Below are 27,377 nucleotides of genomic sequence, written 5' to 3' on the forward strand. Positions count from 1 at the left end.
CATTTTATGTCATTTATATCATTATATTGGTTCGGTGGTCGATATTTGTATCATGTGATGTAATTTTATAATTGTGAGTTGAGGGTTTAGCTGACCTTGTTGTCAAGGTTGATAAACTATATAAATAGGTGATATAGTCATCTAATTTAGGTATTAAGGTTGTGTCTACATTATCAGAGAGTGGTGTATGTGCAAACAAGGATTCATCTTTTGGTGTTGTGATTGAGAAGAGATTGGTGTTGCAGAGCAGACAATTGAGATTAACCAGAACTATCATTATGCATTTGGAGATGCTATTCTTTTAGTTCATTCCTTCTGGATTGTAGTCTGAATCTTGTTGCAAGTTAGTGAGACTTCCCTAAGAGTTGCAGCCTTCTAGATCATTCTCTTTTAAGCAGTGAGCTCTAGGCAGTGTGCTTGAATGCATGTGCATTCCCCATTGTAATATTTTCACATACTACTGTAGAGTATCATCTTATTATAGGCAGGTTCCCATCGTGGTTTTTCCCTTAACCGGGTTTTTCATGTCAAAATCTTGGTGTTGTGTGTCGTGTTATCAATTTTCTTATCTTTGGCATTGTTGCAGTTTATTAGATCTATTTTGTGATTAAGTTTGTAGATCTGGTGAAAACTGAGTCATGCCCCCCCTCTCAGTTTTCCCTCATTGTTTTTGCCAACAAATCTCCCCCTTTGTCATTGATGACAAAACATATTCAAAACATGACTACTCCAACTCCCCCTTATTCATGCAATTCTACAAAATGACATTCTTTGAACTTATATTCCTTTTTCCCCCTTTTGACATCAAGGACAAAGGATGCCTCTGATGAAAAAGAAAAGAACAAGTATATACACAACCAAAAATATGAATCTTACACAAAGAAACTTTCAGTTGTTCTTCGTCAGAAATATAAGCTTGTATTTTACTTTCAATTTCGGAAGAAGATCTCCCCATGAACGTATAGCCAATTTGATACTTACTGAAAGGCTTTTGCACTCAACTAGAAAATCAACCGAATTTGAAAAGTTATCTGGAGTAGTTGGATTCAAATCATATTCTATTGCATCCTCAAGCAATGTTGAAAAGTGTTCTAGCTTAGCTTCAACAATTTCCTTAACTCTCTAAAACATGCTCACAAAGTCCTCTTTCTTCCTTTGCAACATAAGAATCTCAACCTAAAGGGAATTAGCTCTTTTCCTATGCTCACCATCCTTAGCACTCATAAAATCAAAAGATTTATCTAGACTTGTTAGTTATGTTTCAATAGCATCAATTTTTACCTTTGTGCTTCACCGCTGCTGCCAGCCAAGAGATACAATATCTATAGATTTTTCTATCACTGTGGATACAACCTCTTAATTCCTCTATGTAGATTGAAAAGTACTTTTTAGCATTAGTACATTCATTCAGTAGACTTTGCATATCCGGGCCTTTTTCTTCAACACACTCCTTAGACATTCTTTCTTTCAAGATCTCAGTCAAGGATTCCGGAAGCAAATTACTGATATCTTCTAGACTAATGTTGTTTCAGATTAGATGCTTCATCAAAATGATCTCAATTCTGTGTGACTCGACCAAGGTCAGCCATTTCACACCAATCTTCTAAATTCCATCTGCATTGACAACCAACTTTGACAAATTAGACTCATCATTTGAGTCTCCAGCTTCCTGCTTATTCACTTCCAAAACTCCTCTAGCTGTAGGGGATTTCGGATCCTCAATTATCACAACATTTTATACCTTTCTTCTCTTTGGTTTTGAAACACCAACATGAATAGACTATCTCCTTTTCTTCAGTCTAGAAGATGAATCTCCAGAGCCGGAGGAGAAAGAAAGAGTAACCAGGATAACTCTCTACAATCCACAAATTATTTAAAATAATTATCATAGATTTCCTCTCTATTATCAAAACTATTCAGATATCTAAACATTTGTCTTGCAATCGGCACACCAGATTCCCAAGTGACATTGTCTTTTGTCGGAAGGGATTCTAAACAGTACATGACTAAACTCACGAGCAATGACCCATACCAGAAAGCATAATTTTTCTCTTTTGTCATCTTTATATTTTTTAATAACAATTTTTTCAGTAATTCACACTAGTCAAATGATCTATTCTCCATCACAAGCATATATGCCATATACATTGCAATTGCCAAGGTGGATCCTTCCCTATTTCTAAAATAGACTTTGTAAGAGATACCATAGGCAACATACCTCACTATAGGGTTGATGATATTATTGATGATTAGAGCTCATTGATCACTCTTTATGCTGGTTAGGGCTTCCACTTCCCTATTCAAAATTGATTTCTGTGTTGGAACTTCTCCATTGTCACACAAGTTGGTGACCATATAAATGATTTCCTTCATAATTGGATAGGGTTTATCCAACATGATGCATTTATCTTGCACACGACTAAGAATTACTCTAATTACCTCTGCATTGTCGAACCAAGGGAATTTTGTCCATAGATTCAGACCTTTTCCTTCAAAACCTTTGACCCTCTGCAATTCATCATCCTTCAAACCTGCTTCAACAACTTTGATCTTCTCTGTGCTAAACTCATCCAGAAGCACTTAGTCCACAATCTGAAATTCTTTGTTGCTAGATTCTCCGATCATTTTTCCTTCCATGATTGCTTCTACTTCTCACTTTACTGTTTCTCTACTATTCACAATCATCTCAAGCAAATATAACTGATATGAAAGAAATAAACTCAAGAACTGATACTTATCTTACTAAAGATGCTTCATTAGGGTTTTTCTGACAATAACTATCTTTTCGTTGATGTCATCATGATTCCTTTGATTACCAGATACCACTTAAACATTGTCATGATGGATTAGTGACATGATCCATTCGGACGAGGAGGATATAATATTTTTCTTTCAAATCACAACTCCGCCTGACCCGAAGCTCTAAACTTAATTTCCAGAGGAAGGGGTGCTTACATTGGATTCAGGTACTTTAGACTCACTTCTTTCGCTCTCATTCTTCTTTCTCCAGACCAAGTTTTCTTTCTTGTTGTTGGCATTATAACAGACAAGGAGAGATTGTTGGCATAAGGATATTGAGAAGGTTGTTGATGATTATGGATATAACTGATTAAGGATGTTTACTGTCTTAATATTATTATTTTGTCATTGATGTCAAGAAATTGACTTTCTAATTCAGTATGATGTTGTCATATCTTACGAAGTATGATTTGATGAGTATAAAGATGTCGATAAAAGACACAGAGAGAATGTGATGAATAAGGGGAGAAAAAGTTATTCAATGGGCAACTATTACTGAGTTAGTCAATGATGAGATCATGATGTTTAGATTGTTTTGATATCCTACATATGTTACTGATTGTAAGGTTAATACTATACTATGTTACCGAGCAAAGAACCTAGTCGGTAAACCCTAAGGTTATCGCTATCGGTTAATGAAGGCAGAATGTTTATCGAGTGAAGTTTAGTATTTATCGAGTTGCAACCGAGTAATAACAGAATGCATTGAATGAATAAAAGAATTATTTAATGAAGGAAGATAATGAGCTGGCTATGATTAAATGATTGGTATGCCGTGCATGAAGTTTGTTAAAGAATCTATGGCAAAGGAAAATTGACAGGAAGATCTATAGCTCAGATTGAACCGCAATACCCTAGCACAAGTTCCAAGAAATATATGCAAGTTCCAAGGCGGGGTAAAACATTTTCAGATAGAAGGATACATTGAACCTGGTCAAGTTTGAAGATCTGATGGCTATGATTGATCATGGGAAATGTGATCAAGGAGATTAAGCGGTTGGCGAATTATCGGTTAATGAAGGCAGAATGTTTATCGAGTGAAGTTTAGTATTTATCGAGTTGCAACCGAGTAATAACAGAATGCATTGAATGAATAAAAGAATTATTTAATGAAGGAAGCTGATGAGCTGGCTATGATTAAATGATTGGTATGCCGTGCATGAAGTTTGTTAAAGAATCTATGGCAAAGGAAAATCGGCAGGAAGATCTATAGCTCAGATTGAACCGCAATACCCTAGCACAAGTTCCAAGAAATATATGCAAGTTCCAAGGCGGGGTAAAACATTTTCAGATAGAAGGATACATTGAACCTGGTCAAGTTTGAAGATCTGATGGCTATGATTGATCATGGGAAATGTGATCAAGGAGATTAAGCGGTTGGCGAATTGTTTATAAATAAGGAACTGTTGATAAACAATGAATGCGGGCAAGTGTATGCACAAGGATGCTACATAGTGATTACCAAGCACAAAATCTTGAAGACCTATTTGAATAATAGAGTATAGAGCCCAGCAGATGGACAAGATAAGTCCTATTGTATTGAGCAAATAAGAATCTGCTTTAGCATTTTAGATGTGAAGTTGTAGATAGATTTTATTACTGTTATTTTGTGAAGTGACAGAAAATCTCTTAACCAAGTGGACTTAACAGTCTTATTTGTAAAACCCTCTAGCAAGGTGACATTCTGATTGAGTGTTTGAAATTCTTTAACAAGGTCACTTCTAACAAGGTGAAGATCCTAACAAATCTGAGGGAAATCCCTTAACCGGGTCACATCTAGCAATGTGTTTGTAATCTTTAACAGTATTTGCTTTTAACCGAGCATACTCTAGAAGAGTATATTTCTTAGTGGGTCCAAAATCCCATAGTGGTTTTTCCCTGTTTGGGTTTCCACGTTAAATCTGGTGTTATGATGTTTATATGCTTATGAGTTTGCATGTTTGGCAGTTTTGGTTATATTGCTGAAGTATATGTTACCGAGGTTGAATCTATTGTTTTTATGGAAGATTAAGTTTGTATGATTCACCCTTCCTCTCATCTTATTAGCTTGGCATTTGTACTTAACATTAAGTATCAGAACTATCAATTGGTATCAGAGCATTGGACTCTGGAAGAAAAAAGTTTAAAGGTACTTGAGGCAAAGATCCAAAGATGTATAAGAGGGATGCATCAAAGCTGAACAAGTCAAGTTTCTCTACATGGCAGAAAAGGATGAAGCTGCACCTATCAGGAGTTGGAGAATATGCTATATATTATCTGGAGAATGATTTCATTACACTGAGCACCTATCCATTAACAATGGAAGAGATAAAGGCAAAGAAAGAACATATTCAAGCAATGATTGAAATAACATCTGCATTGACCAATTCAGATTTTAATGATCTAGACGCCTACAATGATACAAAGGCAATGTGGGACAAGCTCATATCTGTGTATGGTGGAGATGAACATGTTCAAAGAGCAAAAGTGGATAGTCTAAGAGGACAACTTGAATCTATGAGGATGAATGAAGGTGAGAACATAACCTAGTACAGTACAAGACTAAAGGAGATTGTCAATCAAATCAAAGGAGTAGGTGGAACTATTGAAGAAAAGGATATAACAAGTAAGTTTTTAAGAACCCTTCTACCAGCTTATGCAATCCGAGTCTTTGCAATCAATGAATTAAGGTCTATACCCAATATGCCAGTTTCTTTAGATGCTACTATTGGTAAGCTACATGCATTTGAGTTAAGTAACTTTGATAACAGTGGGTCATCGGTAAATAAAGTTGAATCTGCATTTAGTTCTTTTCATATTGGTGAATCTGATGATTACAATGATAGAATGAGTAAGTACACTAAAGGGAATCACAGTGGAGCAAGTGAAAGATTTTGCAAGAACATGGAGGAAGTACACAAACTGTATGAGGAAATCAGAAAGCAAGAAGAGTTTGAAGAACTATTAGCCAGAAGGTTACCGAGAGGCAAAGGTAAGTATAAAGGAAAAATACCTTTGAAATGTTTCAATTGTGATAAGATAGGACATATGGCTTCTAACTATCCTGACAAAGATTCTACTGAAATGAGAGATTACCGAGATAATAGACAAAAAGATAATCATTATAGAGGACACCGAGACTTCAGAAGAAGAGATAGAAAGTCATGCATAATAGCCAATGAGGAATCCAATGATGATAAATCAGATGAAACTGATACGGAGGAAGTAGTTTATGTGGCTATCAAAGATGGATCAGATGAAGAAAGGTATGAAGAAAAATCCCTAATATCTCACATAAATACTAATGATTCCTGGATCATAGATAATGGATGCTCACATCACATGACAGGTGATAAACACAAGTTTGTTATGTTTGAAGACTATGATGGAGGCTATGTAAGATTTGGTAATGATGCACCATGTCTGGTAAAAGGTAAAGGATCTATAACACTTCTTGATAATGCAAGATGCAATGATGTTTATTGGGTTGAAGGTTTGAAATACAATTTGTTGAGTGTAGCACAACTAAACAATACAGGATACCGAATAGAATTTCATAAAGGAATTGTCAAAGTTCATGACAAGCATGGAAAGCTAGTTGCTACCAGGACACAAACAAAAGGTAACACATTTCACCTTGACTCAACTCGAAATAAATGTTTGTATGCAAAGATAGATGATACCTGGTTATGGCATAAAAGGTTTTGTCATGTAAATTTTGATAATCTAATTAAAATAAGCAAGAAGCACCGAGTAAGAGGTCTACCAAGTCTTGAAAAACCTGAGAATGCTATGTGCCGAGGATGCTAGATGGGTAAAATGACAAGATCAAGCTTTACAAATAAGTCCTACACCTCTAAGGGAATTTTAGATCTTGTGCACACTGGTCTTTGTAGTCCTATGAAAGTTCAAAGTTATTATGGTGATAAATATTTCATATTATTTGTGGATGATTACTCAAGGATGATGTCAGTAATGTTTTTAAAACAAAAATCAGAAGCTTTTCAAATGTTTAAATGGTACAAGGCAAGAGTTGAAAATGAAACAGGAAGACAACTGAAATGTCTTAGATTAGATAGAGGAGGAGAGTTCACATTTGATGAGTTCAACTTATTCTGCAATGATCATGGTATAAAAAGACAAGTCTCTACACCGAGAACTCCACAACAAAATGGAATTGCTGAGAGAAGAAACAGATCTATTGTGGATTGTGCTAGAACTCTGATGATTGAAAAGAAAGTGCCACAAACATTTTGGAGAGAAGCAATAAGCACAACAGTTTACACCCTGAACCAAGTACAACTGAAGAAAGGTACTTTGAAGACACCATATGAAATCTGGTATGAAGGGAAACCTAATGTGAGTTATTTTAAAATCTTTGGAAGTAGATGCTATGTACACAAGGATGATAGAAATGGCAAGTTTGATCAGAAAAGTGAAGAAGGAACATTTCTTGGTTATTCTTCTAGAAGTAAAGCATTTAAATGTCTGATCAAATTATTTAACAAAATAGTAGAAAGTGCAAATGTGAAAATTGATGAATTTGCAGAAAGAAATGATGAAGGAAACTCCAAAGAACTAGAAGATTATGATGAATTTGTCTATGTTCAACCGACAAGTCCTACCGAGAAAACTACAGAAGGAAATGAAGAGAATGTCCAGTTACCGAGTGATGAAGAAGATCATACAGAGCCTACCGAGCCTGTATTAGCCAAGTATGTCAGAAGACATCATGCATCAAGTCAGATTATAGGAGATAAGGATGATCCAGTGATGACAAGGAACAAACTGAGACAAAACACATGTCTGATATCTGAATTTGAACCAAGGATAGTGAAAGAGGCATTTAATAGTGAAGATTGGATAAATTCTATGACAGAAGAGATTGATCAAATCAAGAAGAATGACACATGGACACTAGTCCCAATACTGAAGGACAAAAATGTAATCAGTACAAAGTGGATTTTCAGAAACAAGCTGAATGAAATAGGTGAGGTCATTCGAAATAAAGCAAGATTAGTTTACAAAGGTTATGCCCAAGAAGAAGGAATTGATTATGGTGAGACTTTTTCACCTGTGGCAAGACTTGAAGGAGTAAGAACATTGTTGGCATATGCTGCCTACAAGAATTTCAAGATATATCAAATGGATGTCAAATCTGCATTTCTGAATGGTATATTAGAAGAAGAAGTTTTTATTGAACAACCTGAAAGATTTGTTGAAGATAAGAATAAAGATCAGGTATGTAAATTGAACAAAGCTTTATATGGTCTGAAACAAGCACCTAGAGCATGGTATGAAAGATTGCACTCTTATTTAATCAAGATTGGTTTTATAAGAACAAGTGAAAACAATAACATTTACATGAAGAATGATGAAAATGGAATATTGATCTTAGCCATATCTGTTGATGATTTTATATTTTGTGGGAATGACTCTCTATGCAAGAACTTTGGAAATGAAATGAGCAAAGAATTTGAGATGTCATTAATCGGTGAGATAAAGTATTTTATAGGTTTACAAATACTGCAAATGAAAAATGAGATTTTCATTACTCAATCCAAGTACATAAAGGAAATTTTAAAGAAATTTAGAATGGAGGATTCAAAACCAGTAAGTACTCCTATGACTACCAACTGTAAACTATCAAAGAATGACGAATCTGCATTTGTTGATGAGACACTTTACCGATCCATGATTGGAAAGTTGCAATATATTGTTCACAGTAGGCCAGATATAGCACATGCAGTAGGTATAGTTGCAAGATTCTCTGCAGATCCTAAGGCAACACACATGACAACAATCAAGAGAATTTTTAGATACATGAAAGGCACTAAAGATTATGGCTTAGTATATCAAAAAAGAAATGACTTTGATTTAAAAGTTTATACTGATGCTGATTGGGCAGGCAACATTGATGATAGGAAAAGCACAAGTGGAGGAGATTTCTTTTTAGGAGAAAGACTAGTGAGTTGGCTTAGAAAGAAACAAGGATGTGTTTCACAGTCAACAACAAAAGCTAAATACGTTGCTGTAGCATTGAATTGTACCAACATAGCATGGATCAAACAACTGTTGGAAGGTATAAATGAGAAAGTTACCGAGCCAGTAACTATATTTTGTGACAATACTAGTGCCATTAACATTTCAAAGAATCCTGTTATGCACTCTAAGACAAAGCACATCTCTATCAAATATCATTATCTTAGAGAAGAAGCTCAAGAGAAGAAAGTGGTGTTGGAGTATGTTAGCACAAAGGAACAAATAACAGATATCTTCACCAAGCCACTACCAAGGGACACTTTTGAGTATCTTAGAAGTAAGTTAGGGGTCCTACCCCTATCTTCTACTCACTGACCGAGTTCGGTAAAAGCATCAATTCGATGACTCTACAAAATATCTTTTAGGAGTTGATGTTGATTTACACACTTTAGGATGTTTTCTAAAGGTGTGCATGAAACAATACAGGGAACAAGAATTGTAGACAAAATGCTCTGACCAAGACTAAATTGACACATAACAACAGGAAATCACTTCATATAGGAAGAAATTATGTTTTAGTTCTTTACTTTTTGGCATTGTTGTCAAAGGGGGAGAAGACTGGAGAAAAGGAGTGGATACTAATGTATGGGGGAGAAGAATGATGATAGGGGGAGAGCATTTCTGCATTTTTACATTTCAGAATCTCACATCAATCCGAATCAATTAGGTCAAATCAATTGGTTTTTCCATCAATGCCAAATGGGGAGATTGTTGGCATTATAACAGACAAGGAGAGATTGTTGGCATAAGGATATTGAGAAGGTTGTTGATGATTATGGATATAACTGATTAATGATGTTTACTGTCTTAATATTATTATTTTGTCATTGATGTCAAGAAATTGATTTTCTAATTTAGTATGATGTTGCCATATCTTAAGAAGTATGATTTGATGAGTATAAAGATGTCAGTAAAAGACACAGAAAGAATGTGATGAATAAGGGGAGAAATAAGTAATTCAATGGGCAACTATTACCGAGTTAGAAAATGATGAGATCATGATGTTTAGATTGTTTTGATATCCTACATATGTTATTGATTGTAAGTTTAATACTATACTATGTTATCGAGCAAAGAACCTAGTCGGTAAACCCTAAGGAACCTAGTCGGTAAACCCTAAGGTTATTGCTATCGGTTTGTAAACGTATAAAAATGACCATATTCCTAAATGAATATTTTATGTTCATATCTCTATTTAATTAAATCTAGTTTAATTAAATAATCCACATTCCTCTATTTAATTAAGTAAATTACTCAACTAAATTCACTATACCATTTAATAAGATAAATTCATTTTATTCAATTAAAGCCCCTATCCACTTTTTAATTAAATTCAAATTTAATTAAAACAATTATCCTAAATTAAATAAATCTATTTTATTTAATTGCAACCAAATTGAATTAAATTCAATTAAAACCTATTTTCCCTCACCCACTTGCAAAATTGTTGGGAAAAATGGTGTCTCAACCTTGCATTTATGTGAGGTTACTATTTATAGTAAGTTTTCATTTGAGCACGAAATGGTGCGAAACTCTCCCTGAAGCTTCTGGTTGGCTAGATAAGCATTCCGGTAAAGTTGCGTCGCAAGGTCACAGCTAGTTTTGAAGATATTAATGTTTTCGTCTTGGAGGGGTGCAATAAAATGTTTAAACTTAATTTTGGGGACTTTAGAGGCTCCGAAATGCCCTGAAAAGTGGCCGTAACTAGCGAAGCAGGTTACGAGGTGATAGAGCACTTCGCGAGCTTTCCGGCGCTTCAAACGGTTCGTCAATCGGACACCCGGTTCTCAAGTTATGGCCTCCGAAAGTTTGTACTCCTGAAATAGGAAAAATAATTTGTATCGGATACATAAATGAGCTGTAAAAGGGAGCGACACGTGTTGATGTGTGCTTTAACATGTCATAGAAGGGAGATAAGGTCGGCTACACCTTATTGGGTGGTTTTAGCCCATGGTTTTGTAATACCATTTGACGGTTTCTTGTATTGTATCTCCTATTTATGAGGTGTGTGAGATAGAGGTTGTGTGTAAGAGTCTCATGGCTATTGAGTTGCCTCTGAATCTCTGATTAGTGGTACTCCTGCGAAGAGCTTGCTCTGCAAGTATGTTGTAATCTGTTTTTGATTGCTGAATAAAATATTGAGCTGCTTTTGGAGGGTGGGGTTTTTTCTCCCGAAAGGGTTTTCCCCACGTAAATCACTGTGTTGTGGTATGAATGCTATTATATCTATTTCTGTTTTCTGTAACTATTGTAATGATCTGAAAAAGTTTTGCATTACCCTCCTCTCAGGGTTAGCGTAGGAAGTTGTTTCCGCTACTTAACTTCCTTACAAGTGGTATCAGAGCTTGATCACCTTTGGTTTCAATTGTGGGCAGTTGGGTTATTTGAACTAATCCAGATTTGAGTGGGAGCTTGTGCAGAAGACACTTTTTGATCTTGTTGCAGGAATATTCAGATGGCGAGTTCGTCAGGGAGAATAGAGGTGGAGAAATTTAATGGAAGTAATTTTGAGATGTGGAAGCTGAAGATGGAAGATCTGCTAATAGATCGAGATCTTTGGGTTGCTGTTGATGCGAATGTCCAAAGGCCCTCAGATCCTACTGCGGCAGCTCAGTATGATGTTATGGACCGAAAAGCCAAGGGTCTAATCAGACTGTGCCTGGCAGACTCTGTTCTAATCAATGTCCATGAAGAAAACTCTGCAAAGAAGCTATGGACTAAGCTTGGTGAGATGTATCAAGTGAAATCTTTATTAAATCAAATTTTCTTAAGAAAGAAATTGTATTCCTTGAAGATGGAAGAGGGTGGACGAATTGCAGACCACCTAGAAGCATTCAATATGATTGTGGCTCAATTAGTATCCGTCGGTGTTAAGATGGACAAGGAGGAAAAATGTCAGATTTTGCTTTGCTCTTTGCCTGATTCGTGGGATTCTCTTGTTATGGCTATCGGTAGTACTTCTGTTGTTTTGAAATCTGAAGACGTGGTGGGTGCCCTACTCGGTGAAGAGATGCGAAGGAAGGTATCCATCAGTTCAAAGGAAGCCCTAACCGTTCGTGGAAGACCTAAAGAGAAAGGCAAGAAGAATGAGAAGCGTGGCAAGTCCAAATCCAAAGGGAGATCGAAATCTCCTGGAAAGTCCAAAGTCATTTGCTGGAATTGTGGTAAACCGGGTCACATCCGTAAGGACTGCAAAGAAGAAAAGAAGAAGAAAAAGAAAAAGTTCGATTCTGATTCTGAGTCCGACAAGGAAGATGGCGATGCCTTTATTGCGGCTTTGGCGACTCATGCAGGTAATGATGCCTGGCTAATTGACTCAGGTGCATCTTTTCATATGACTTCCAATAGAGATTGGCTTTTTGAATATGAAGGATTTAATGGAGGTAAGGTGTACTTGGGTGATGATTCACATCTAGACATTGTTGGTCGAGGTAAAGTTAGAATCAGGTTTTCTGATGGTAGAATAAAAAGGATTAATGGTGTGCTGCATATCCCTGGATTAAAACGAAACTTGTTATCTGTGAGCAAACTGATAGATGCGGGTGTGCAGGTAGTCTTTTCTGAAGCAGGATGTAAGATGATTAAGGGTGCTATGGTAGTTGCTAGAGGTGTCAGGTTTGGCACTTTGTATAAGCTTGAAGCATACACTGTTGAGTGTAATAGCACTTCTGTAAAAAGTAAATCTACGGATACTTCACTGGAAGATTTGAAGGTTTCACCTTCAGCAGATGGAAATGGTTTTTGGGTACCTAAGGGTGCTCTTTCGTCTGAAGCAAAGTTACCTGCAGAGAAGACTATGTTATGGCACCAGAGACTTGGCCACATTGGAGAAAAGGGTTTAAGAACCTTGAAAAATAAAAACCTTGTTGAAGGTTTGAATGACTGTAATCTTGATTTTGATTTCTGTGAGCATTGTATTTATGGAAAACAAAACCGCGTTCAGTTTTACTCGAGTTCTCATAAAACTTGTGGTGTTTTGGATCTTATCCATTCTGATGTGTTTGGACCAGTAGATGTCTCTTCGATTGGAAAATCCACATATTATGTTTCATTTATTGATGATTTTAGTAGAAGGACATGGGTTTATTTTCTAAAGAGTAAATCTGAAGTTTTTAGTCATTTTAAAGAATTTAAAGCAATGGTTGAGTTGCAAACTGGAAAGAAAATAAAATGTTTGAGAACTGATAATGGCGGTGAGTTTTGCTCTAATGATTTTGATAGATTCTGTAAAGACTGTGGAATTAACAGGCAGAAGACAACTCCGTATTCTCCACAGCAGAATGGAGTTGCAGAAAGAATGAATAGGACACTGATGGAGAAGGCTAGGAGTATGTTGAGTGGTGCTGGTCTCGAACAAAAGTTTTGGGCTGAAGCTGTTGCCACTGCTTGCTACCTGATTAACAGGTCTCCTACATCAGCTCTTGTTGATAAAACGCCTATGGAAGCATGGTCAGGTCACAAGCCTTCATTGAGACATCTTAGAGTTTTTGGTTGCGAGGCATATGCACATGTGCCAAAGGAGAAGCGAACAAAGTTGGAGAACAAGGCTGTGAAATGTATTTTCATCGGGTATAGTTATGGTGTGAAAGGATACAAGCTTTGGGACCCTGTTGCACAAAAGGTAATTCATAGTAGAAGTGTTATTTTTAGAGAAATTAAGTCTCCTTCTGTTGCATTGCAGCCAGAATAGACTAAAAAAGAAGATGTGATTCAACTTCCTTCTACACCTGAAAGAGTTGAATCGAGACCCCTAGATAGGCAAGAATTTGAGGAGAGCTCGTCTAGCTCTGAATCTTCAGAAGAGGAGGAAGAACCTCCAACTCAGCTTGTTCGAAGGTCTACAAGACATAGACAACCACCTGAAAGGTATTCACCTGATGATTGGAGATGTATTTTTGCTCTGAATACTAGTGTGGATGAACCGAAATCTGTAGAAGAGGCATTAGGTATGAATGATGTAGAATCCTGGAAGATTGCTATGGAGGAAGAAATGGCAGCTTTGAAAAAGAATGATACATGGGATCTTGTACCATTGCCTGAAGGATGAAAACCTGTTGGTTGTAAATGGGTGTTCAAGAAAAACATTGGTTCAGATGGAAGCATTGAGAAGTATAAAGCAAGGTTGGTTGCAAAAGGCTACTCTCAGGTTGAGGGTGTTGATTACGGTGAGATATTTTCTCCCGTTGCAAAAATGACGTCTATTAGATTTTTGCTTTCTATTGCTACTGCTTATGATTTAGAGGTTGAGCAAATGGATGTGAAAACTACTTTCCTTCATGGTGATTTGGAGGAAGATATTTATATGACACAGCCGGAGCACTATGTGGTGAAAGGCAAAAGTAATTTGGTCTGTAAATTGAAGAAATCTTTGTATGGCCTCAAACAAAGTCCTAGGATGTGGTACCAGAAATTTGATACATATGTGTTGAGTTTGGGATTTGAACGTTCTAAATCAGATCACTGTGTTTATTATAAATCTGATGGTGATCATTTCTTATTCATTGCATTGTATGTTGATGATATGTTATTCATTGGTAAAGGGAAAGGTATGATTTCAGAACTGAAGTCTCAGCTCACTGCTAAATTTGAAATGAAAGATCTTGGTGCAGCAAAGCACATTCTTGGGATGGAAATTAGAAGAGATAGGGTGAACAGAAAGCTATGGCTAGGCCAGAGTAAGTATGTGAATTCAGTGTTACAGAGGTTCAACATGCAGAATTGTAGACCATTGAGTGTTCTTTTTACAGTTGGAATGAAACTATCTATTTCAGATTGTCCTACATCCCCATTGGAGATGGAAGACATGAGTAGAGTGCCTTACCAGAGTGCGGTTGGAAGCTTGATGTATGCTATGGTCTGTACTAGACCAGATATTGCCCAAGCAGTGGGAGTACTTTCTAGATATATGTCTAATCCTGGTAGAGTTCATTGGGATGCAGTCAAAAGAGTCTTCAGATATTTGAAGGGTACTTCAGAGTATTCTTTGTGTTATCATGGTAATTCAGTTGGAGACATGACTTCCCTTGATATCCATGGTTATGTGGATTCAGATTGGGCAGGTGATATTGATAGCAGAAGATCCACCAGTGCTTATGTGTTTACTTTGTTTGGTGGTGCAATTAGTTGGACGAGTAAGCGACAGGCTGTGGTTGCTTTATCCACTACTGAAGCAGAGTATATGGCAGCTACTCATGCTTGTAAAGAGGCCATTTGGCTTAAGAGACTATGTTCGGATATTGGAATAAAACAAGGTACAGTGACAGTTTACTGTGACAGTCAGAGTGCAATTAACCTAGCTAAGAACCCGACATTTCATGCCCGGACCAAACATATTGATGTTCAGTATCATTTTGTTAGAGATATGGTCGAAGATGGTAGGGTGAAGCTGGTTAAGGTGGAAACTTTGATGAATGTTGCAGATGCTTTAACTAAGGCTGTGAGCACAGAGAAGTTCAGATGGTGTTCAGAGTCTATGGGCCTTATGGCCCCTAGCAATTGATTCATTGTGTTGACATTCCCTTCCGCTCATGCAAGGTGTTCGACAAGTGGGAGATTTGTTGGGAAAAATGGTGTCTCAACCTTGCATTTATGCGAGGTTACTATTTATAGTAAGTTTTCATTTGAGCACGAAATGGTGCAAAACTCTCCCTGAAGCTTCTGGTTGGCTAGATAAGCATTCCGGTAAAGTTGCGTCGCAAGGTCACAGCTAGTTTTGAAGATATTAATGTTTTCATCTTGGAGGGGTGCAATAAAATGTTTAAACTTAATTTTGGGGACTTTAGAGGCTCCAAAACGCCCTGAAAAGTGGCTGTAACCGGCGAAGCGGGTTACGAGGTGATAGAGTACTTCGTGAGCTTTTCGGCGCTTCAAACGGTTCGTCAATCGGACACCCGGTTCTCAAGTTATGGCCTCCAGAAGTTTGTACTCCTGAAATAGGAAAAATAATTTGTATCGGATACATAAATGAGCTGTAAAAGGGAGCGACACGTGTTGATGTGTGCTTTAACATGTCATAGAAGGGAGATAAGGTCGGCTACACCTTATTGGGTGGTTTTAGCCCATGGTTTTGTAATACCGTTTGACGGTTTCTTGTATTGTATCTCCTATTTATGAGGTGTGTGAGATAGAGGTTGTGTGTAAGAGTCTCATGGCTATTGAGTTGCCTCTAAATCTTTGATTAGTGGTACTCCTGCGAAGAGCTTGCTCTGCAAGTATGTTGTAATCTGTTTTTGATTGCTGAATAAAATATTGAGCTGCTTTTGGAGGGTGGGGTTTTTTCTCCCGAAAGGGTTTTCCCCACGTAAATCACTGTGTTGTGGTATGAATGCTATTATATCTATTTCTGTTTTCTGTAACTATTGTAATGATCTGAAAATTTTTTGCATTACCCTCCTCTCAGGGTTAGTGTAGGAAGTTGTTTCCGCTACTTAACTTCCTTACAAAAATCCTACACCTCCCACTTGTATCCTAACCCTCTTTCTAACCTCTTCTAGATTCTTCTAAACCTAATTAATTAACTCAAACCCATCCATTATCCCTTTTCCCTAAATTTGAGGATGTCACTTCTCAAATTTGGAGTAAAGTCTTCAAAATGAATTAAAGCCTTTATCCATTCAACAAGTTAACTTGTTGAATACCCCCAAATTTGGAAGGACTCTTACAAAGTTATCCCCAAAGTCTTCATAACCATTAATGGTTAACTCAACCCTCTTACATGGTTAAAGAATTTCCATAAACTCAACCTCCATCTAACCCAAGGGTCTCATCAAGCATTTATTACTTTGACCATGGTTATCCTTAAACCTTTGCACAAGAGTTTATCCTTTGGGTAAAAGCTTTATCCAATGGATAACCCTAACTTAACCTTAACCCTTAACCCCTAGGGTAACCATGATGTCTTCTCAAGCATTTAATGCTTCTTACACCTCCTCTCAACCAACCTTATGTTGACAATTGTCACCATTTCATTGGTGCCAATTGTAAACATGGATTCCCAACTTTCAAACTCAACCCTTGATTAACTCTTTCAATCCTGGCCATCTATTGCCCTATTTTTGCTATAAATAGAGCTCTCATTCCTCCATTTTTCATATCCAAGTCTTTAGCATCACACTTATACTTAAATCCATTCAAGCTTTCATATTTTATATGCTCATCATTTAGCTTCTCTTTTAAAACAGGAATTAATCTAAATATGCTAATTTAGAGTATGTTCCTTATCATCTGGCTTAAATCATGAACTAATATAGCATGCTAGGATAGTTTTGTTTACTAACCTTGTCATCTTATAGCTAGTTTATTGCATTTGTAGCATCATGCATAGCTTAGGATGCATCTCATATTAAAATCAACAAAAACATCCCTTATTCTTGCATTTGCCATCCCTAAACCATTTTGCTCAGTGATCTGATAGCAAAAACATTGGTTTGAGGGACTGTGTAAGATAGAGAACCATGGAACCATCCTTGGGAAGCTGAGCCATACTTCATAACTCCATAGCTTGCACCAAGAAGTCCTATGGGTGTGTGAGCAAGGCTCCATAGAGCTCCGTTTTTCAGATATTGAGTTCTATCGGCCCGCTTTTCCTGCATACATTTCTGGCACCCACCATAGGGCATTACCCCATATATCAAATTGGTTTTCAAATATAACCACTTTTGCAGGTCCACAAAAAATGAGAATTAGCGTGTGGGAATCATTCCCTAGTGCATCTGGTCAACAACCTAACGCATCCAGTTCACTGTTCAGTGCGTTGGGTCCATCATCTAGCGCGTCAAGTTTGTTTATTAGCGCATCAGAATATTAAACTTTTCCTGTAGGTCTCGGCGCAGGAGAAAAATAGAGCAGTGCTTCCGGAACATAGAGTAGCACATCCCGAAAACAGTGTAGCGCATCACCATTTTCTTTTAGCGCATCACAGATATTTTGTAGCATGTACAGTTTGTTCTGTAGCGCATTGAAAATAGATAGAAATAAAAAATTTAAAATCTGTAATCGAGAGTAAAAAAGTAGACTTGTTGAAGTCCACCAACCATCTAACATTTTCCACTTGTTTTCTTGTAGGATTCTAACAAATTTGTTGCAGATAGGAGCTTAATTTTAAAAATATTAAGATAGTTAGGATTTTCACTAACTTAGTTAAGTTAGTTTAAAATTTTGAACTTCTTTTATTCTTAAAATTGAACTCACCTGTTTCCTTTGGGCTATAAAAAGAACCACAAATCAGAACATTTCTTGCTTTCATAGGAGAAAACCTATTTTTGGGCTTTAAAAAGAACCATACAAACCTTCCTTTTTTGCAAAAGAAGCTATAAAAAGAACCTCACCATCCTTTGGTGTATAAAAGGATTCATTTTCAAATTTTTTGCAAAGGAAAGAACCTCACCTAAAATTTTTTGTTGCAATCAAAGAGGGAAGTTATTCCCCTTTTGTTTACCGATTTTTCTTTTGTTGACCAAATCGAACCTTTTGCTTTGTTGACTCGATTATTTTCTTAGATTAAATAATCACTGATTTGGGGAAATAAAATTAACACCATTCTTTTTGGAGCAACATCTCCCAATAGAAGTTAACAAATCATTTATCTTGAAAGGCTAAAAAGAAAAATTGTTTGCCTTGTCTCGAAAGTGGAAGGAATATGCTCTCCCCTTAACTAGGTGATCAAAAATCCAGACCACTCTTAAAGCTTTCTTTACTTCAAGCAAATAAAATCCTTTAGCAGGCCTGCCTTCTCAAGGAGTTGGAATCAACTCTTAAAGCCATTTATGGTTGGTGTGAAGGGAACGACCTAAGTGGGAAACGAATTTGACGCCAAGTGTCCCAACCCACTATAATCAAAAGTGGAAAGTGACGAAAGTCCTTTTCAACGGTTGCGCGTAGCGATTAGCCTTCCCCCAGTATCCTCAAGATACATAAAGCCTTTGTTCTAAAGGTTGGGAAACCTCCTGAGGGAGTTTATCACTGACGGTCGAACATGAAGCCTGATTATGAACCATAGAAATAGAAACCTTGAACTGAGTTAGTAACCAGACATTTATAACATCATAGTGCAAGGGTGGGGAAGAATCCGCCCCCAAGATCACTCACCATATATCTCCCAAGATAACTACTCAATTGTGAAGCAATTTACTTTGAATTAATTTTTGGCAAAAGACAAAAAAATGGGCGCCCTCTAGGGGGTGACATGGCTGTTTGAGCTGATGGAGTATCGAGACTAGTGGGCTATGATGTTATTTATGACCTTTGAATAAAGAGTCTTTCTGAAGTATATTATTCATATCCAAACCTATTAAAACATTGGGGATTTGAACACATCCTCATAGAACATACACTTTTTGTTAGATTAGGCAAAATGGTTGTCTTTTTTGTGCTGTGCTTGCATTTACTACTTCAGAAAATCATCCATCAAGACTGAAAAACTCATAATCAAATCCAAAAATTATAAAGAAACCAACCAAAAGAAAAATCAGGACAATTTAGCACGTGGGAACAACTTCTTAGCACGTAGGGTACTTCTGTTAGTGCATCCAAGCATCAAGTTAGCGCGTCTGGTCAAAATAGTAGCTTTTTATTCAAAATTCCAAAATAGTGTTAAACAATTAGCGCAACGGGAAAACATCCTAGCGCGTTGAAATATCATCTTAGCGCATGGAAGCCAAACTTTAGCGTGTAGGGTTTAATAGTTAGCGCATCACAGACCCATACTAGCGCATAGCCTTTCAAAACAGGCAGAAAACAAAACTTTAATAGTCAAAACTTTAGCGCATGGCTGGGGGCAGCCTAGCGTGTGTGGTCGTTCTTTTAGCGTATGAAGTAAATTTAGTAGCACATCTTGTCTCTGTTTTAACGCGTAACCAAAAATAGAAAGACAGGGGGCAAAACAGTAAGGAATTTTTAAAATTTGGAAAACATCTTCAGAAGCCTCTTTTCATCAGCATCATTTTTCATCAAAGTAGAGTAGCGAAAAGAAAGCTTTAAAAGCTATTTCTTGAGCAAAGTTTGTGTCAAAACAAATGTTGTAAAAATCCAAAACTGATCACACGATAAAACATATTTATCCTATCAAAATCCAGAAACATCATCACAAGTACCAAAAGGATCCTTTATCATCTCAAAAACACTTGTTTAAAAACTTCAGGTTGTCAAATCAAGTTTCCATATAGGGAGACTTTTATCCATATCATTTGACACGCTTTGTCGTGAAGGGGCATCTAAACCTTCACTTTGATAAAAGTAAAACTTGAATTTACAAAACAAGATCAAACTAAATCCAAAACAAATCGAAGGAAACCATTGACCACTTATGCATGACTAATCCCCATATTCTGAGAAGAAAGAATTTTTATCGTAACATCACGTTAAGGAAACAACAACCAAGTTTTTCCAAATTTATCAAGAGAAACAAGTTTTTATACATCAATCGTCAACTCTTCAAATCTCATCGAGTATTCCTTCATCACATCAAACGTTATATCCAAAACAAATCCAACGAATTTGACAAAGAGCCTTTAAAGACTAGGGCATATTGTCAAAAATCCTCTTTTAATCAAATCATAAACCGTGGAGGAAGGATCAATTTGACATTCTTACCTGACGAGTGTATCACTTATAACACACCCCAACCTGAACCACCAACCGCCGAGCAACATATCAAAGAGGATTTTGTCCTCTTCATCACTGAAAGTTTCTGCTAAAATGCCTGTTACTCACTCTCAACAAAACCAACAAAGCGAGGCACAAGAAGAGTCCAGTATGAATCGAAGGTTGTCAAATCCTTTTGAAGGTCCACACCTAGAGGATACTGAAATTTCTGAAGAGCTTCTTCAGGAATGTCAGGAAAGCGCTTCATTCCAAAAGCTTGTAGAAAGGCTCATGGAAAATGACAAAGAAAAATATTTGCTCATGCTCACAAGTAAAGGAGTAAAACTCCTTGAAAACCTTGACGCAGATGTGTTTAGAACGCGACCTCAACATTACAAATATCAAGAACGACAACAAGAAAGGGAAGCACACGACCCTGAACAAGATATCCCTGATCAAAACATACCAGAACAACATACACCAAGACAAAACATCCCAGATCAAAACATACCGAAACAACATACACCAAGGCAATACATTCCCGAGCAAAACATACCATTCCATACACCATTTCAACCCAGGATCAATACAAGGGAAGAACCTTTCCCTCAGTAAAACAATGCGCCTTTGGTTGCCCTTACTCAACAAATGCAAATGTTACAAAGACAAATGCAAGACATGCAACAAGGGACAACAGTGCGGTACTCATTAAATGAAATCTGTCCTTATCCTTTTGATAGAAGATTGCACATGATCCCTTTTCCTCCAAACTCAGACGTGCCTAAATTTGACAAGTACGATGGAAAAAGTGATCCCCATGATCATGTCAGAGAATTCTATACCATGAGTCTTGAATTTTCTCATGATGACACCTATCTGATGAGGTTATTCCCAAGAAGCTTGGGAGGGCAAACAATGGAATGGTTATCCAAAATTACACTGCCTGTCAGATCATTTGATGAATTGGTTAACAAGTTCATAACACAATATTCCTATAACATTCAACATGCTATAACCATGCTAGACATCTGCAACACCAAATAAAAGAACAACGAAACATTCATGATATTCCTTCAACGCTGGCGGTGTATGGTATCACGATATCCTCGAGATATTCCTGAAAAGGAGAAAATGGAAATCTTCATCGACAAATTGAATGGTGAGATGAGTTATAGGCTCAAACTCCAATGCATACTGTCTTTCGCTAAATTGATTGAAAATGACATTCAAGTAGAGGAAGCATGTGTCAAAAAGGGAATGCTCAAATTCTTCAAAGAAGGAACAAATTCATCAAACTACAATAACCAAAACAACAACAACTTGGACAAGTCTCGATTCTGGACTTGAAACAAAAACAAAGGCAACAATGAATCGCATGATCCAAAATCTAAGCAACCAGTGCTCGCATTATCCAGAAATCCTCAGGCTATGAAAAATCCTAAAGGTGCTAATCCAAACGCTAACACATATGCACCAAACACCAATCAAGGTCAACCCAACGCAAACAAAACCAACGATACTCAAAACAAAACCACGAATCAAGGACCTAATAACAATTCACTTGACAACACTAACAATTTCCAAAAGCATGTCTTCACACCACTTGGGCAATCACTAGAGTCAGCATTCAGAGAGCTTTTGGCAAACAAGATTCTCTCTTTGCCTGCAATCAGTAACTATGAACCCCAAATCAAAGCACCTTGGTGGAATGATTCACACTATTGTGATTTTCATCGTAACAAGGGTCATCGGACGAACAATTGCATGAGGTTGAAAAACATTGTTCAAGACATGATTGATCAGGGTGACTTAACGGTAGATGGTCTCAAAACAAATGGTGACCATGGAGCCTTTAAAAATCCTCTTCCAAATTACAACAAAGATGGAGCTTCAACCTCAAATGATACACGTGGAGCTCGTATCAACCACATCTACAATAACACCATCAATCACATATCAGCTGAAGACCATCAGGTAAACATCATCACAATCCGAGATCAACATGATCATGAATCTGTCAATGTAACAACCCAAACTCAGAAATATGTCTTGAAAGGACATACCGTGCCTACAACCACTACACCAAAGATCCAATATGATTTAGTCAGCCAACTATGCAAAAATCTGGCTCAGATATCTATACTAGAATTGCTGAAACTGTCACCCAAACACAAAAACATATTGGAACAAACGCTCTTGGAAACAAATGTACCTCAAGATTTGGATGCAGACAGATTTCAAGCCATGGTCGCCTATATGACAGGGCCTCATAATCTCACCTTCTCAGAGCATGATAATACTTCCTTGAGTCATCCACATAACACTCCTCTCCATATTGAAGTCATCATTTATAAACACTGAGTAAAAAGAGTCTTAATAGATGGAGGAGCTGGACTTAATATATGTACTTTAAAGCTTATCCATGCATTAGGCTTCTCGGAGGAGTCTATTGATCCCCATAAAAAGATTACCATAAAGGCCTATGATGATGAGGAAAGGTCATCTAAAGGAACCATGATGTTACCCATTCAAGTTGGACCAGTGCAAAAAGATACTATATGTCAGGTCTTAGATATAGACCTCACCTACAATATTTTATTAGGTCGACCCTGGATACATGAAATGCAAGTAGTGCCTTCTACGTATCATCAGTGTGTCAAATTTCCCTATAACGGACAAGAGGTCTTCATATCTACTGATCACAATCCATTTCAACATTGTAATGCAATGGGGGCAACCCAAGACAGTTTGGTTCCTCATAATAGGGAAAATCAGAGATCCTCTACATCAGATCTATAGACAACAAAGCTCGAATCATTACTAGGAGATTTCAAGCAGAAAATGCAAATCAAAAAATAAGGTATGGGATAATACTCTTTGGAACCCATGTGTTTGGCCAAATTACCAACATCACCCAGATCTCATGGATTGCCTACTACATCGACGCATCTGGTAACTCAGCCCATCACCAAATTTGATGGTACCTTCATCCAACTAGGCACTCTAGCACATGAATCAGAAGATAAGGACATTCTTAGCTGGTTATACAAAGATGAGGAAGGAGATAACATAGTAGCTACTCTGGACATAGTTCTACCAACACACCTATATGGAAAAGGCTACTTAATCATGCAGCAAATGGGATATGACGGTAAAGGACCTATTGGAAAACGCAAAGAAGGAGTCACTAAGCCCATAGACCTTCCTTCACAGCCCAGTAGAGACAAAATAGGATTGGGTTGTAAACTCACTTTCCTATTAAGAAAGACACCATGCATAACTCCAAAACCTCAATGGAAAGCAAAGAAGAAGTACAAAGAAGAATCCTAGCATGAAGCACTATTTGAGTCAGCAGAAACAATCTGTAAGGCATGTGAACGTCAAGAACAGAAGAAACATCAAGAAAAGCTTCTCAGCCACAAGAAGGCCATATCTGCAGCAGTAGCTCATATTCAAACACCAATATCTCAAATGGTAGAATCATCTCCTGATACCATTATTCCTCCCCAAGGAGGCACAATCTATGAACAAATACAGAAAGTAGAAGCAGGATCTGACAGCGAATCAACAAAAACTATCAAACTGGTATCCATCATCAAAGATCTATTTTCACCCTACAACATACCTGTTTATAGCACTGATAGAATCTGGGATGATGCCTCAGAGACTGATTCAAATGAATATGAATAGGGTAGCTGCTCAAATGCTACTTCATATATCATTGATAAAACTGGTACCATATCCCTTTCTCAGGAAGAACATAACGCAAAAGATAGACCTCTTGAATTTGGACTGTAGAATATCTATGATGCCAAGGAAAGTGAAGAGAAACATTATGAACAAGTCTATACGAAAGATGATACCATTGAAGACCTCGACGAAATTCTTGACTTCTTTAAAACCAAGACCAATCACGATGAAACCTCTGTCTTGACACTTACAGTAGCAGAACTTGATCCCCCAAATGATTCCTTACCACTTGTCTTTCTTGACCTCATTGACTGGGATGAACCCGAAATACATGATATACCAATTTTTCCAGACGATGAATCTATTATCCACTACCTATGTACCACTAACCTAAAAATAGGCTCTACCAATGAACAAAGTAATGATGTCTACAAACCAGGGAGTGCCAAGTCTCTCAGTCACAAAAAGGAACCGGATAAAATATCTGATGCTGAAAACTAGTCAATGGCAGCTCTAGATCACAAAAAAGTAAAAATAAAGGATGCATCTGAGGGTGAAAACCTTTTTAAGGCACCTAAGGATGAGAGACTTGACACCCTTCCTGAACATTTTCATGAGTGATCACCCATATTGATTGAGCCTACTCAATCAATCAACATTGGTACTACATAAGCAGCCAAAAACATACACTTAGCAGAATCTCTGACAGAGGAAGAAAGATAGACATTTCTCATTTTTTTTACAGAAAAGCAAATTAACTTTGCTTGGTCATATGTAGATATGCCTAGAATTGATCCACACTTAATCATGCATCACTTGTCCATCTCTCCATGAGTTAAGCCAATCAAGCAAAAACTACAAAAGATGAATCCACAGGTGGCACTCATGGTCAAGGCTGAACTGAAGAAACTATTAGATGTCGGATTCATCCGACCCATCGACTATGCAGAATGGATCTCCAACATAGTGCTAGTATCAAAACTAGACAACAATATCAGAATCTGCACTGATTTCAGAGATGTCAACAAAGCCTGTCCAAAAGATGACTTTCCTTTACCCAGTATCGACATAATTGTAGACCTCACAGCAGGCCATGCAATGCTCTCCCTAATGGACGGTTTTTCAGGCTATAATCAGATCAAAATAGCCCCAGAAGATCAAGATAAAATAGCGTTTACCTATCCTTGGGGAACGTACTATTGGAATGTTATGCCTTTTGGCTTAAAAAATGCAGGGGCTACTTATCAAAGAGCAATGACAACCATGTTTCATGATATGATGCATACCTTCATGGAAGACTATGTGGATGATTTACTAGCTAAATCCTTTACTAGAGCAGAACATCTCGACATCCTAACAAAAATCTTTGATCGATTGGAGAAATTCCAAGTCAGGCTCAACCCTAAGAAGTGTGTCTTCAGGGTTACATCAGACAAGTTATTGGGCTACATCGTCTTAGCTAAAGGTATTGAAGTAGATCCAGCAAAGGTACAAGCCATTATGGAAATGCCACCACCAAAGAATATCAGTCAGCTCAGATCCTTACAAGGGCAACTCCAATCAATCAGGCGATTCATAGCTCAACTAGCTGACAAAAGTCTACCATTCAATCATTTTCTCCATAAGAATGTACCTTTCAGATGGGAGACCAAGTGTGCAGAATATTTTTATCAAATCAAATAGTATCTGATGAATCCACCAGTTCTAGTACCACCAGTCACAGGAAAGCCCCTTATTCTATATATCTCAACAACAGATATATCGCTGGGGGCACTGTTAGCACAAGAAGATCAACAAGGAAAGGAACGAGCCAACTCAACTATACATTCATTGAGAAGGCTTGTCTAATAGTAGTTTTCGCATCTCAAAAGTTTTGACATTATATGCTAGCACACACAATTAAGCTAGTGGCCAAAATTGATCCTCTCAAATATCTACTCAGCAAAGCAGCTCTTATTGGCAGATTGGCTAAATGGGTCATGATTCTCAGTGAATTTGACATCCAATACACAGAAAGAAGAGCTATAAAAGGACAAGAAATTGCAGATCAATTAGCTGAAGCACCGCTACCAGGGAAACAAACTATGGAGATTGAATTTCTGGACAGGGACATTCTTGCCATTTCTACCACACAATGGACCCTATACTTTGATAGATCCTACACCCAACATGGTTCAGGTGCTGGCATTCTTTTCATTACTCCTGAAGGACACACTATAACAAGATCATATCAGCTTATGTTCCCATGCACAAATAATGTGGCTGAATATGAGGCATTGGTTATAGGCATCAAAATGGCCGTAGAATGGAAAATCACAGAATTAATGGTCTATGGAGATTCGCAACTAGTCGTCAATCAAATCAACAATGACTATCAAACAAAGGATGACAAGCTATTCCCCTACAAGCGAATGGTGGATGATTTCAAACAATATTTTATACACATCACCTTCGAGCAAATACCAAGGTTGAACAACAAAGCAGCCGATGCCATGACTACTATCACTTCATGACTACAAATTCCCGAGCAACAGAGTCATTACGAGTTCCTGGTAGAGCAACTATTCTCCCCAGCCTATGACCACTCTGAATCCCATGTTGTCTATGCCTTAACCGGTTCGGATTCACCTTTATATGGACCGATATATGATTATTTAAAGAACAACATCTTACCCATTGACCAATCCCGTAACCAAAAATGTAATTTTATCCGACAAGCGGCTCGGTATACCCTTACTGCTGATACTTTGTATCGTCGAGGTCTAGATGGTACTCTTCTTCGTTGCCTTGATCGAAATGAATCTGATTCCGCTTTACATGAGCTTCACGAAGGTATTTGTGGCACACATTCAAGTGGAACTACTCTTGCTAAATAGCTTCTAAGGATGGGATACTACTGGCCTACAATGGAGAAAGATTCTTACCACTTCACCAAGAAGTGTCCTAAATGCCAGATCCATGGCAATCTAATACATGCACCAACACAGGAACTGCAGCCATTTACAACATCCTGGCCCTTTTGTCAGTGGAGACTAGACTTGGTCGGCAAAATTCATCCTTCATCTTCAAATGGACACAAGTTCATTATAATTGCAATAGAATACTTTACCAAGAGGATAGAAGCAGTCCCAATGACCACAGTCACTGGAAAGCAAATTGCATCTTTTATCTTAAACTATCTGATTTGCAGATATGGTATTCCAAGTTCCATCATCACCGATAATGGACGACCATTTAAAAACCAAGATGTCTGAGAATTATGTGAACAATTCAAAATACAACATCGG

Source organism: Cryptomeria japonica, chromosome 1 (genome assembly GCF_030272615.1).
Source record: "Cryptomeria japonica chromosome 1, Sugi_1.0, whole genome shotgun sequence".
NCBI classification, from domain to species: Eukaryota; Viridiplantae; Streptophyta; class Pinopsida; order Cupressales; family Cupressaceae; genus Cryptomeria; species Cryptomeria japonica.